The sequence below is a fragment of the Choloepus didactylus genome, chromosome 16, assembly GCF_015220235.1.
Source record: "Choloepus didactylus isolate mChoDid1 chromosome 16, mChoDid1.pri, whole genome shotgun sequence".
Lineage (NCBI taxonomy): Eukaryota > Metazoa > Chordata > Mammalia > Pilosa > Megalonychidae > Choloepus > Choloepus didactylus.
The window spans coordinates 67720891-67736088 of NC_051322.1; the positions used below are offsets into that span (position 1 = coordinate 67720891).

The 15198-nt window shown below is 40.0% G+C and overlaps 1 protein-coding gene across 5 annotated transcripts in view; it reads left to right on the top strand.

The window, feature by feature from the left end:
* Window positions 1-15198, top strand: part of PTPRM (protein tyrosine phosphatase receptor type M) — a 792402-nt gene that overhangs the window by 176154 nt on the left and 601050 nt on the right. The gene's annotated exons all lie outside the window — the stretch shown is intronic.

A 15198-nucleotide genomic window follows, 5' to 3' on the forward strand; every position in this document is an offset into this window, starting at 1 on the left:
GATATTCCTTAATTTTCCTTGTGATTTTTTCTTTGATCCATTGGTTGTTTAAAATGTGTGCTTAATTTCCACGTAATTGTGAACTGTGTAGTTCTCCCTCCGTTATTGATTTCTAGCTTCGTTTCATTGTGGTCAGAGTAGATACATTGTATGACGTCGATGTTTTAAAATTTACTGATTGTTTTGTGACATAAGGTATGTTCTATCCTGAAGAATGACCTGTGTGCACCAGAGAAGCATGTGTTTTCTGCTGTTGTTTGGATAAAATGTTCTATATATGTATTAGGTCTAGTTGATTTATAGTATCAGTCAAGCCTTCTATTTCCTATTGATCTTCTGTCTAGATTTCCTATCCATCGTTGATAGTGGTGTATAGAAGTTTCCTACTATTAATGTGGAACTTTCTATTTCTCCCTTCAAATCTGTCAATATTTGCTTCATATATTCTGGGGCTCTGCCATTAGGTGCATATATATTTAAAATTGTTATGTATTTTTGTTCAAATGGCCCCTTTATCAGTATATGGTATCCTTCTTTGTCCCTTGTAACAGTTTTTGACTTGAAGTCTCATTATATCTGATATTTGTATAGTTATGGCAGCTCTCTTTTGGTTGCTGTTTGCATGATATATACTTTTTCCATCGTGTCATGTTCAGCCTATTTGTATCTTTGTATTTAAGGTCTCTTGTAAACAGTTTATAGTTGGGTCATGCTTTTTTTTTTTTTAAATCCATTCTGCCAATTTCTGCCTTTTGACTGGAGAGTTTAATCCATTTATATTTAAAGTAATTACTGATGATGTGAAACTTTCTCCTGCCACTTTGCTATTTGGTCTTTGTAAGTTGCATACCTTTTTCATCCCTCATTTCTTCTTTTAATGCTTACTCTCATATTAATTTGATTTTTTGTAGTATACCATGTTGAGTCACTTCTCATTTCCTTCTATATATATTTTCAGATATTTTCTCTATGGTTATCATGGTGCTTAAATTTAACACACTGAATTTTAATAATCACATTTGATTTGATATCTGCTTTAACTTCAATAGCATTTGCAAACACTGTTCCTATCCCCCTCTGTCCTCCTACCTTTTAGTTGTACTTGCTACAAATTTATAACTTTATACATTATGTCTGAAACCATAGACTTTACTTTTCATGAATTTGCATTTCAGAACCTGTAGGAACTAAAAAGTGGATTAACACACCAAACAATATAGTATAATACTACTGGTATTTGTAATTATGCAGATGATTACCTTTACTAGAGGTCTTTATTTCTTTATGCCTCTTGATCCACGGATTAATATCCTTTCCTTTTAATATAAAACACTCTCTTTAGCATTGCTTATAGGGCAAGTCTAGTGGTCAAGAAACCTCTCAGCTTTTATTTATGTGGGAATGTCTTAATCAATACCTCATTTTCAAAAAACAGTCTTGCTGGATATAAAATTCTTTGCTGACAATTGTTTATTTTCAGCACTTTAAATATTTTTTCTCACTGCCTTCTTTCTTCCATGGTTTTTCATTGGAAAAACCTTTGAATATTTGAGAAAAATCTTTGAGTATTCCTTCTGCTCCTTTCTCTCTCTTTTCTCCTTTGGGAACTCCATAATGCATATTTTGGTCGACTTGGTGTTTTCCACAGGTCTCATATGCTCTGTTCACTTATTTTCATTCTTTTTTTTCCTGCTCCTCAGCATGAATAATTTTAATTATCTTATGTTTGAGTCCATCGATTCTTTCTTCTGCCATTGCTAATCTGCTGTTAGAGCTCTCTAGGTTATGTTTCATTTCAGTTATTGTGGTTTCAAATCCAGTATTTCTGTGTTTGGTACCTTTTTAAAATTTGTGTCTCTTTATTGATATTTCATATTATTAATTCATCATTTTCCTGATATTCTTTAGTTTTTCTGTGGTTCTTCCTTGATCTCCATCAGCATATTGAAGGTTTTTTTTTAAAAGTCTTCCTGGTATATCATAAGTCTGGTCTTCATTGATTTTTCTAAATTTTAACTTATCCCTTTGGCTGGGCCATCATTTCCTGTTTCTTTGTTTGTCTTGTAATCTTTTGTTTCATTCTGTACATTTTAGTATTTTAAAGTGTTAACCCTGGGATTTGGTCCCTGAGCTCACTATTCCTTAAGCTGTGTCCAGTTAGTTTTATGACAGAGATTTCCTTGTGTATCAGGAGCTAGTAAAAACAAGCAGACCAAGGTGAAAGACAACTTTTGCAGTCTTTGAAAATTGGCTCTACATTAGCTGGTGCTCTCCTTCAGAATTTAACCTTCCTATCAAGAAGGTCAGCTGAAGGTGAAAGTGTGAGGTCCTCTCTGTGTTTTCTGAGCCTGTGTCTTGTCCTGAACTTGTCCTTGTGACCTTCAAAATTCCCGCCATTACAGGAATCAAATGCCCCCTCTACCCTTATGAAATAGACTTTCTCCCTCATCTGGGTGCGCTATTGTATATCTTAAAGCCATTGATCCTTTGCCCCGACCAGTTTGATTTCATTGTTTCTTACACTCCTTTAGCTGTGTGCAAGATGCTTCTGCCTACAGGGCAAGTTCTGGGGGTTTGAAGCCAGGGTTGAATTTTCTGGTTCAGTCTTCAGACGCTGTTGGATAGATTTGCACTAACATACAGGCATCCCAGTCTGCACATATGGGTTACACTGCTCCCTCTGGAACAGGGTCAGGGACCCACAATTAGAGCACAGGCTGCTTCACACCATGCCATGAAGGGGGTGGAGAATGGGCCAGCAAGGGAATTTTGAGTTTCTCCTGCTGGTTCTTTTAACTGATATTTTCTTAATTTGGCACTCACATAGTTACTACAAGCCTTTAGCTGTTTTTCAGAATTTTGAGGAAGATATCTCTGCCAGCTTTTCCTAGCTGTTCAAAAATTCTGTGGGAGAACGACCTCTGGAGCTTCTTATGCCAACATCTTGTTGGACCCAAAGTGTCTCTCTTGATTCTGAGTTTTCCACCTCTTACCACGCTGAGAAGTGCCTTTGTTAGGCAGGAATTGTTAAATGTTCATTGAATTGCCTTTTGATAAATCGTAAATCAGAAAAGGCCCCCAGACTCAGTTTCCTTATTTATATAATACTTTGGTGAATTGTAAGATCATTTTCGTCTTTAACCTTAGAGGATAATGTGCATCTCTTTTTCTGTGCAGAACTGTAGGTTGAACTTCCTTCAGTCTGACTAAAAGCATTTATGGGGTGGCAGTGCAGGGTGGCCAGACACTAGTCCCTGCCCCTTTATTAACCCCACGATGTCCAGTTCGTCGTGGGAAGGTGAGTATGTAATCCCACACAGTGCAGAGGAGTAAGCGCAGCCATCGGATATGCATGGGAAGTATGGGGATTCAGTGAATAGAGAGGACAGCTTGATACATTCTGTGGCAGTGTGTCTTGATGGATAAGTTGAGCAAGAGCTTTCTGGGAAGGGAAATTAGAAGGGAAAGAGTCCAGGTAAATGTACTCTGGAGTCCAAGTGCCTGGCATTCATGGGAACCAGAGTGTGGCTCTGTGTGGATGTGCCTAACCCGGGAAGGAGAGCAAAGAAGATGCGGAATGTGCTGAAGGAGGTCCCTTGGAAACAACAGAGCACGGGCTCCTCAGGAGGGGTGAGTGGTTGCAGAGCATCGATTGCAGAACCGCTTGATGCATGAGAGGACAGGAAAATTGCACCAAAAGAGGCTCTCACTTACCCTTCTACCAGCTGCAGAATCACCGGGGATGCTCCTAAAACACAGAATCTCAACCCTGATTCCATTGTCGTGCTTGGGGCTCAGGATCCTAGTTTTAAGAAATTATCTGAGTGGTTCTGTCTCAGAGGATCAATGAACTGCACTTCGAATAAATGCTGAATGGTCCTTAAGAGCTTTGTAAACCCAGGGAAGTACACAATTTGCACATTTAAACGTTTATCCTGGGGAGATAGAACATGGGTAGCTTTGCTCAGTTCTCAAAGGGATCCATAAACTCCCCAAATTTAAGAATCACTGAGCTAGAAGAAACGCATGTAAAACAGAAAAAGAAAAGAACCCGGGGAGGAATACTGGAGATCAGTAAATTTAAAGAAATGTTTGGTGGTATTAAAGAAAGAAAGTTGGTGTTTTCTGGATAGTGAAGGCTTACCACCCAATTTGTAAATGGGGATTTGTGTTTGTGTTAACATCTCAGTGTTGAAGGGAAATACACATTTTCACGGATTTAGAGATTTAAATGTTTACCTGTAATAATTTTTTCCAAAACAATTCAAATCCACATTTTTTCCTGACCTAATCAGATCTTCCAGTTGCCCCTGGGTTTTATTTTTTAGCTTGGAAGTTAGCAATACATACAAGTTCAGTATAGCTAAGGTCTTTATTGAGAATTATTAGCAACATTACCACATTTTGCTCTTTTGTGGTTAAGGTCATGTCAATAGTTCTATGATAAACATCTGTTGGAAATTTATAGAGAATATGGGAAAAATTGATATTGATGCCACTTGGTTTTTACTCTCAATCCCTGAATAGTTACATCAGTTTAGTGTCCTTTTGAAAAGTGGGGCAAGCTTCCTAATTTTACTCCTTCATGCAACATGTAATAGGCATATTGTTTATCCTGGCAAATTCAGTGCTGCTGATGAGATGAATTACTGTGGTGGATGGACTCGGAGGTCAGAAAAATCTTTTACATGATGACTGAGGCCTAATGCTCAGTTGCAAACAGCAGTTTATTCTTCAACAGGGGACTTCTGCTCCCAAAATATCATATTTGATCATTGGTTTGCAAGTTACAGAAATTAAGCCAGTCTGTGAAGCTTCCTCGAGACAAATCTCTGGCCCCATAAAGGGTTACTATTTCTAAGTCCAGTCAATATTATATTGATCCACAAGGGTTTATTCTCTATTCAAGAGGTACTCAGCACTGAATCAGATATTGTTAAAGGTAAGTGTCCAATGTGGCCAAGTGCCAACACTGAACTTATTTAAAGAACATCCCATAAGAAGGAGAGATACAAAACACCTATAAGCAAATGTAAAATTACACATTCAGACAATTAAAACCAACTACATAGAGACACTTTGATAAATAATCCCAGGGGCCACAGCTTCTTAAGTCATGCCAGCCATATGGGGGATAAAAGCTTCATATGTAACATTTTATTAAAAATATACCAATGAAGAGTTTCTAGAGGCAAATAGGGTTCATCTAACATTTATTGTGAAGTCACTGAATTTGATATTATCTTCTTTCTTTGAATCTTTTTGCCATTCCTATACCTAGGACTTTTCTATACTTTTCATAAGTCTAATGTCCTTATCTTTATTAAAATAGGAACTATCTAATATCTAGTTATTTGTACCTGTGGATGATTTGGAGGTCCTGCCCATGACAGGGCTAAATAAATATTTTCTGGGGAGAATGTGGTTAGAGCAAGGGTTATATGAATCCATTTCATTTTCATACAGCATTTCTTTGAGTTTTAGGTTTTGAGCCTTCTTTATTATGGACTGAAAGACATGAACTTGTTAAAATAATTGTAGACGTTAGCGAGCACAGCTGAGTATGGGGTGACCTGAGGAGAGTCCTACTGAAATTATATTAGGTATTCTCAGATGATCCTTTTGGCAAATACAATTGAGTATTTTGGGGAGGATTTGGAAGGACCCCAACGGGGTCCCAGTGCTCATGGGATGGAGGATGCCAGTTGCCTTGCCTTGTGATTCTGTGCTCCTTCCTTGCTCATCAACCAGGATCCCAGTTTGAAAAACCAATAGTGTAGTTCATCCTGCCTGATTACAGACCTGGCAATTGAGGACCAGAAGGGAAAGCGAACCAACATTTGCACATTTGCTTAGATAGATGGATAGATGGATAGAAAGATAGGTCTATAGGAAGAATTATGCGTGCATATATATACATGCACACATATGCATATATAGAGAGACACACACGTATCAGACCATTTAATCCTTGTAACAGTTTAGAAGGTAGATAGTTTTATAGATGGGTAGAGGAGGAAAGCTCTAAACTGATAGCGTTGGGACTAACCTCAAGTCTTTTTGGTGACAAATCTCCATTAGTCTCTCCTGTGCATTTCCACACTGCCCTGGGTCCCCTGCAGGCAGGTGACTTTCCCATGGCCACTGGGAGACAGAAGCATGACGGGACCCAGCTCTTCCACTTTATATTTATAACCTGCAACACAGATATTTCCAAAAAAATTATTCCTTATTGCAAAGAAACATTTTTACTTTTTTTCCCAGGCCACATTCCACTTTTCCTCCTTGTTTACCTGACTGGTGCCACAGCCTCAAGAGGGGCCTGTGAACATGTCAGTGTTGAAAACACATGTTAAAAACATAAGTAGAATATCGAGCAAATACTCAGTTAAACAAAGAAAGAGAAAAGGACACTCACTGTGTGGACCTGGAGAAGGGTTAATGTTCTCAGTTCCCATATTTTAGCAACTACTTAGTCATGTAAAATGCCTGGGAAGGAAAGCTGATTTACAAAAACTTTTGTGCTGTGTAAGGATTGCTCTTAGCTTGGAGAATTTTACAAAGGGTCTAGTTTCTAATTTCAAAAAATTAGAACATGAATTTTTTTTTTTCTTCAAAGCACACTTTCTTTATGGCCTGAGAATTGAAGTTGGATATTGAATAAGCCTTAACTACTTTTATTTTTCAAAAATGGAAAGATATGTATGATACAATCATTTGCATTCCTTTTGCATTTAAAAAACAGAACCAAACAGAAATGACTGAGGCATTAGAGCAGAATTCCAGCGTGATACTCAAAATCCACTTGCTTTTTGTTGACTTGTGCTGAGGTCTGCCAAATAACAGCCTTTTCATGCAAATTCTTAGGCTCACAGGCCATGGATATCTTAGTACACACTCGTATTGAGTTGCTGATGCTCTGGTTTTCTTTTTTTCTGGCATTTAGGGAAAGGAGACATTGAGAACAAGTTTCTGTTCTTTCTCTTGGCTCCTATAGCCTTTTTCATATTTCTCGCTTGTAACCACTTCCTGTCCCCCAAGCTGTTTTCCTAGAGGGCAAGGGCTTTTTTTTCATCCTCTATCTGTTCCCTCTAATCCCCTCCCCATTTTCTCCTGTGCTTGATATAATGTCTGCAAACTAAGTCCACAGTTAGGGGGTGTGGGGGTGAGTGGGAGAGAAGGGGAGCAAAGGAAGGGATGGAGGAGGGAGAGAAGGCAGAAGAGAGGGAAGACAGAGGAAAAGGGAGGGAGAGAAGGTAGAAGACAGAGAGGAGGGAGGGAGGAGGGAGAGGAGGCAGAAGAGAGGGAGGAGGGAGGAGGGAGGGAGGAGGGAGGTCAGGAGTTGCCATGGGTCAGACCACAAAGGCAAGAGAATCTGGATTTCTTCTTCCCTTGGTGTAGCCAGGGTGTTCCATGAATATTGCCCATTAGATACTTTTTCTTCAGTGTTCTTTTCTAATAAAGATAGAACTGCAAACAGTTTTTGTTCTCACCCTTGTTCAGAAACGTTTGTCTAGTTCAGTTAAATCCAGTAGGTCTTTAATGAGTAGCAGGCACCTTTCTAGGATTGGGGATACAGGGATGAATAGAACCTAGTCCTGGTCCAAGAATCTCATGGTTGAGGGGAGACAGCCAACATGTCCACAATTATATTGCGGTGCAGGATGATGAGGACACCAGGACATCTATATGCTTGGCAAGGGGGATGCACAGGAAGGAATGATTCATTTTTTTCTGCACCTGTGGATCAGTACTAGGTACTAGGAGAATGGGCTTTGGGCAGTGAATAGGAGTTTGCCAGCCAGACTGCAGTGGGGATAGAGAGAGCACGTATCAGGCTTAGGAACTGTATGAGCAGAGGATGGATTTGGGGTAGCTTGGTCTTTTGGGGTGAATCTACAAGTAGCCGGGAATTACTGGAATCTAAAATTAAAGGGAAGTGGGGGCAAGAAATGAGGATAAAGATGTAGACAGGATCAAGTCAGGAAGACATCTGCCACATGATAGGTGTTTATGGCTACCCCTGGGCACTGAGGAGCGGGTGATCAACTTAAAGTAAGGAGTCTCGTTCAGCCAGCGTGGCAGGAGTTTGGGGGCACCCTGGAGAGGGCGGAGTCTAGAAGAGAGGGGATGAGTGAAGTCAAGTGGGACGTGAGCTCAAACTCAACCTGTAGATGGTGGGAATAGGAGACGGAGAGAAGCATTTAGCAAGTTGTTTGGGGGCCAAATTTGGGGCAGGAGAGGTAATTTTACTCACAGGTTTCTGGCTTCAGACTCCGGTTTGTGGTGCTGCCAACCAGTACAGGAAAGATAGGATGTGCATTGCTTTATTTTCTCATTTTGGAAACTGGGCACCAAGCGTACCTGTAACTTCCTTGGATGAGCATCAACTTTAACAGTGATGACACTTTGACATGCTCCACCAGGTTCAGCCTTCACCGTATCCTTGGGAGATAGGTCATAAGTATTGCAAAGGAGTCACATGTTCTATGGGGCATGCATCCTCAGTAACTGGCCCATGGTCAGAATTGCCCCTGAAATTCCTTTAGGGACCTTCTGGGGTTGAAGACTAACATCCTGTTTCACAAAAGTCCATCTTAGGCACTTCCGTTTTTTTACCTCCTTGGCATTGGAATTGATCTCTGTTTCCTCATTTGAGCACCATATTAGGTGGGTGACTTGGATTTTGGAGCCATGTTTTATTAAAAAATGCTGATCTCCAAACATGAGAGTGGTATTCAACCAATGACACGTGATCCAAGACAAGCATGGAGGAGCAGATGGGGTGTTGAAAGGGGGTGACGCTCCCCATTTCTCCATTTTAGCTCATCTTGGAACGTGTGACTCTTAGGCTCCTGAACAGAATGAATGATTTCACTGTCACCATACCCTTCCCTATTTTCCATCATTGAAATCCTGTCTGTTGAATGTACCAAGATGTGATGGCTCTGTACCTCCTTTTTATGCAACAAGCAAGAGAAACAGTCTGTGACTTGTCCAGAGACAGAATAGGAAACTGGCAGAGCTGGGACTTAATTTATCCCAGGTCTCTGATTCCAATTAAATAGGGTCATCCTTACAAGTTATTGATTTTTATTTTAGAACAAATACTCCTAATGACAGGGGAGTGGAATGAGTATGTTTTACCAATAATATACATAGAATTGTATTTGTTTTTTTCCTTATAATTTGTTTCCACCCAATAAATGTGACATGTAGTAAAAACTGCTCATTGAAGGAAGTACACTAAGTTGAGTTTAGGTTAATCAGCATCCAGTGAAAATAAACAACTGGCTGGCTGTTTTGAGCTGAATAACATGGCTCGGCCATCCTTGGTCAGTTCAGGAGTTTATTTTATCAGTTGTCCAAGATAATGATTTGTAAATCATTCTAAACTGGCAGGAATACTCTTGGGTATAAAATGAAATTCTGTTTTTTATTAATTTCCTGGGCGTATCTGACCAATAACCAGGATCATTTTCTACCTAGGATACCTTGTCTTACTGAGTAGTTTTGCTTAGGAGAAAAATCACAGTTTGGGATGCTTTTAGCATGAAATTATAGCAAGGAAGACAATGCTTCAATCAAGCAGAGGTGGTTTCTTGCCCCAGTTACTTGTGAGGTATTTCTGACTAAAAAGAGTTATTTAGAGCAGTGGTCTCCAAAAGGCTTTGCTCTCTCCCTTTGAGGTCTAAAATACAATCTGTTGATGTAGGGAAAAAATTAGTTGAACCTCCATTTATATTTATTATTTTCTAGTTCATACTTTGAAATGTCAATTATTATGTGTATTTGTAATAATATGTTGGGTACTACATGTATATACTTTATAAACAAATGAACATAGGATGTTGTGCCTTTTTAAGAAACCGATAGGATACTTTCTCCAAAATGTTTGGAACTACCCCTCTAGGGCACTCCTCTTAAAGTAGGCCAATGATTAGATTATTCTGGGAGCATTTGTGAAAACCACAGATTCCTGGGACTGCTCTCACAAGATTCTGGTTAAATAGGTCTGTCTAGAACAGTGCTTTCCAACCACTAGTGCACACTGGAATCACCTGGAGGGTTGTGGAAACTCAGGTTGCTGGTTCCCATTCTGGAGGTCTGGAGTGGGGTCGGGGAAGTCCCATCTCTGACAAGTTGCCAGGTGATGCTTCTGATCCGGAGAAGTGCTTTGAACATCAAATGCCCATCTAGATGCCAGCCTCTCCTCCCCCAGATAATTCTGGCAGGTATTCTCTGATTTTTGTTTTCCTCTAACTTTATATTTTGGTAGATTCCAGTGGATACTGTGAATTCACATAAGCGGTTTAATTAAATCCTCCTAGCTGCCCTATGATGTCCTTATTTGTATATGGATAAACATAGACAGTCAGGTCCCCTAATAATTTGGCTGTGTCTGCACAATATTTGAGAATAGAAATAATACCATTATCCATTAAAAATATATATTATAAGATCAATAAGAAAAAAACATGGTTGCTGCCAGCAAGTGATAGATTGGTATGCAGTGAGGTATGCAGTAAGTGTAATAAGCCATAGAAACTTTAAGAACAGGACAGCTCACTTCCTCTAAATTTTATAAAACACATCCGTTGGCAAACCACTTTTTAGAACAGAGCATTACATTAGCCGTTTAAATGCCTGTGCAATGTGTGAAAACTGCTTGCTAGATTAAATTATGTAGAAGAGCATTTCTATAATGCTCAGTGTCTGATTCACTAAACATCACAGGCATACTCAAAGTTTAAGAGGCATTTTATACTTTTATTGTTTGGTAGGCAATTAAATGTGGATGTCACTGTGATTTAGAAGAAGAAAGTAGTGGCTCTACTTTGTTGGTAGAGGCTTGTTTTTTAACTCTTAAACTAATTATGTATATTGTAGCTCACTTTCCATTTATCCTTTGAGTTGTGTCTTGTAAAGCCATCTATCTTACACAGTGTTAAATTTGCAGTACATGAATAGGGCCATCTGAGGTTATACATATTTTAGGAAAATAGAGCATCCAACATTACTTCTTTTAGGGAGTACGTTAGCACTATTTTTTAATCTGCTTTCTCTATAAAAAGACCCATTTAATACTTTATTCATTTGATAAAGGCTGCCTTAAATGGGGTCATTCTGTATTTAGAACAAATGAGAAAAACGTTGCTGAAAAATCCTCGAGGAGTATTACAGTCTTTTAACAAAATAACTTTAAATGGACTGTAATTATTACAAGAATAAGGACTGCTGGGGCATAGAAATCAATTTAACCTGTAAAACGCAGAACAATTCACATTGGGTGTGTTTCTTATAAATAAGTTAATGAAAATACCATGTGATTGTCCACTGCTGGCTTCTTAGAAACAGCAGCTGAGGAGCTGCTTACAGTGCGGCTCACTTCACATTCAATATATAAATATGACAAGCTGCCATTTAGTTGCTTTACAGAGATGGGTTAGGGCTGCGGAAGTGGAGACTGGGAAGGACATGGGTTTTGGACTCAACCTCGGCTGAGCTGCCAGCTCTGCACTAGCATCTGTGCATCTTTGGGGGAGATGTTCAACCACTCTAAACCATGGAGATCCAGACCAGGCTGGAGAGGGTGTGGTTGGGCAACCTGGAGGTGCCACCCAGAGAGAACCTGGTGGAAGGCTGCCCTCCAGGGTGGCAGTGAGAGCAGGTGCTGGGAGGTGCTCCACTGGAGTCACGCACTGCAAACCTGCCAGAGAGGAGAGTGTCCATGCTGTGTGTGCTGGGTACCCCTGGTTGCCTGTCCTGGAGGAGATGGGCGCTGAGAACGCAGCTGCAGAGGAGCCTGAAGGAGGGAAACCCCTTCCTCCTGCAGTGTCTCCCCTGCACCCTCTGCTGACAAAGCCTACCCTCCTGCCAAAGGGGACAGGAAGACAGCGTAGAAGGCCTGGATAGGCTCGCAGAGAGCAGGTGATGAAACATGAATTTAGAGCTGAGAAGTGATACATTGGTAATTGGCACAGGGTCATTGCTACTTGCCTCTTAGGACTTTTAAGAAGATCACATGATCTTTGCATGGTCTTCGTTGTGTCGCATGTTCTTTGAATCAGACGTATGGAAACATACAGAATGACAGATATATTGCTGGTGCACGGTAGACACTCATGGAGTGGCGGCTGTTAATTCCAGAGAACTGGAAGGCTCCAGGTTGCCCTCTGTCTCTCCTGGTAATGTCCTCATAGAGAGTTGTTCGTCAGTGCAGGCACACCTCGCTTTATTGTGCTTTGCTTGGTTGCGCTTCGCAGATACTGTGTTTTTTACAAATTGAAGGTTTGTGGCAACTCTGTGTTGAGCAAGTCTGTCGGTGCCATTTTTCAACAGCATGTGCTCACTTTGTGTCTGTGTCACGTGTTACTTAAGTTATGTACATCGTTTTTTAGACATAATGCTGTTGTAGATGTAGTAGGCTATAGTATAGTGTAAACATTACTTTTATAGGCACTGGAAAACAAAAAATTTCGCGATTCACTTTATTGTGATATTTGCTTTATTGCGGTGATCTAGAACTGAATTCACAGTATCTCCGAGGTATGCCTGTAACTTCAAGCTCAGTAAACTACCCCAGGTGATGGCTGTCCCTTCAAAACCTGTGAGAGATTGTGAAATCAATTTAGTGACTCTAGACCTGATTTTTTTCCTTAAATGAACAGAACAGAATGAAATATATCAGTGTAGTAGATCTCAGTAGAGATGAATTTGGTTTGTAAAGTGTACATATTTGTTTGCTGGGTCAAATGCCATGACTATGGATCACAGTTGAAAAAACTTTTTAAGATGTTGCTTTAGATGGTAGAAATTAATCCTTGTGAATTTGTTTTCCCTTATCCGCTTCCCAGTCCAGTAACTTCTGTAGGATATAGATATGGAAGATCTTATAAAGTTTCCTTTGGGGTAAAAGTGGGGCAAACTCTGCTTTGTAGATTATAGCTTAATGATTTGACACTGTTCTTGGATGTTTTGGATAATTTTCTACAACTCCATAGAAAGAAGACAGATGAATTCCCTCCAATATGCAAATGACAATATTTTATTATCATAAATCAGGAATGACCTTTATAGACAAATGGCCTTACTATCTAATTATTGCCAAAGGGGGAAAAATAACAGTTCAGCTTTTCTAAAAGGAAAGCAATAATTTGTGGAGACTTCATTAACATTTAACTGGCTTATAGTTTTCGACCATAATAAAAAGTTAACACATCAGAGATTTACACACATTTTGTCACTGGTTCATCTTGGGATGCCTCAGGACAGAGCTGAATGTTGGGGACGGGTACTGAGACTGTTTTCATTGCTTTGGTGGATATTACATTAAATTTGCTTTTTAAAATTTCCAGGCAAAATTATGGCAGCCAGATTCTGCATAGAATTTGGAGAAATTAATTACACACTCATTTAAATATCATTTATTGCATGCCTTCCATGTGCCGTCCAGTCGCCAAGGTGACTGAGCAATCATTGAAAGTAGTTTGAGAATTTTTAGCCTGGTTATGGGCTTTTGGATACCTGTTCTTTTAAAACTTTGCAGTTTTTTTGGAGAAACGTCAGGCCTAATTCCATTTCGTCTGATTTTTAAAGCATGTGGTTCTGCTCTTCGGTAACCACACAGGAACTGCAATTTTGAGTCAAGAGTAGATATGCAAAACCATTGTGGTCGTCTACTTACCAAAGCCATTGTTGAGAGAAACAGTATTCATAAAGATAATTTCAAGGGATGTTCTGGCTTTCATCCTGGAATGCACTGAGCTCCCACAAAATCAAGTTTATGGAATTGAAGTTGGGTGGCCTGTTATCAAAGCATACTGCTGAATCCTAAAACCTGCGGCTGTGCTCTGGACAACTGCTGTCGAGAACCCTGCTCATTCACTTATGCTGATTGCTGCTTCTCAGAGCCCTGGGAAGACGATTCTCCCTGGATTTAGGACTAGGAGTGGTTGTGGTTCTCTTGGGCCTCAGTTTGGGGGGTGCTGTCGTGCAGTGGATTCTCGAGCCTGGCTGCCTGGGCTCCACCTCCGCTTCCCTACCCTCCAGCTTTGATACCTTGGGCAAGCTCTGCAACCTTCCACCCTCAGCTTCTGCATCTATAAAACGAGGGTAATAATAGCATCTACCGTGTGGGGTGGTGGGAGGATTAAGGTCCTCACTAAATGCTAACTCCTATTACTAGTTTTAGTATTGATGTTATTATCATCTCATAGAGACCACGGATTATGTAATCAATCTTATTTCCCTCATTACATGGCTGCTACAAAGCTTAAAGTGGGACCTGTGACTAACTTCCCAGAGATGAACCTAGGGACTTTTTTTATTATTATTACTATTTTGAAGGAGGGGGGGGCAGATCCTGGCCTTATTCCTGGTATCATCTCATTCTTACTTTTTCCTTTGCTCCACGTGCCTTGACTTTTAACTTTAACTTTTTATTTCCATTTTCTTCATTTAATTTTCATGCCATTCGTCCTACTGCATGTCCTGTCAGAGGTCATGTAGTAGAGAAATCATCATCATTGGTAGTTACATGGGTAATTGAGATTCATAGACGCTTCCTTTTGCAGAATAACATATTCTTCATCCAGCATATTCATGTTCTATGTTGTATTCGAAGTTGCTAAGAAAAGCCTTGCTCAAGGTGTGATGGAGGTGTGTGTGTGTGTGTGTGTGTCTGTGTGTGTGTCTGAGAGAGAGAAAGAGAGAAAACACGAATGGTACAGAACTCCACACAACTTGCATCACCTTTCCTCCATCTTGTTTATGACTTCTGGTTTAGCTCTGATTACTCTTCTCTAAAACAGAAACAATTTAATTTTATTTGACAGAGGAATATAGTATAACCATGAGCAATGGGGAGAAGGTCCAAATAAGACAATTCTGGAAAAACCTTGGAAAATCTGTTGCTGATCACACTCCTGTTATTAGGAAAACCAAGAAGACTATTTATTTTCTGAAATGCTTGGTTTCACCAAGTCTCAGGGGATTTGCTTCCTCATCACATTTCGTTATTGGCTCCCTATGCATTTACTTGAAGACCTAGCCAACCCCTTTTCTTGTCAATGATGTGCTTGGGAGGTAACGCCCAGAGGAGGACACCTGTGTGAACACACATGCATTCTTCAACTTCCTGGGGAGTGCACTTTTTTAATTTCCAATAATACATTCCAACACTTGACAATGAGCGGA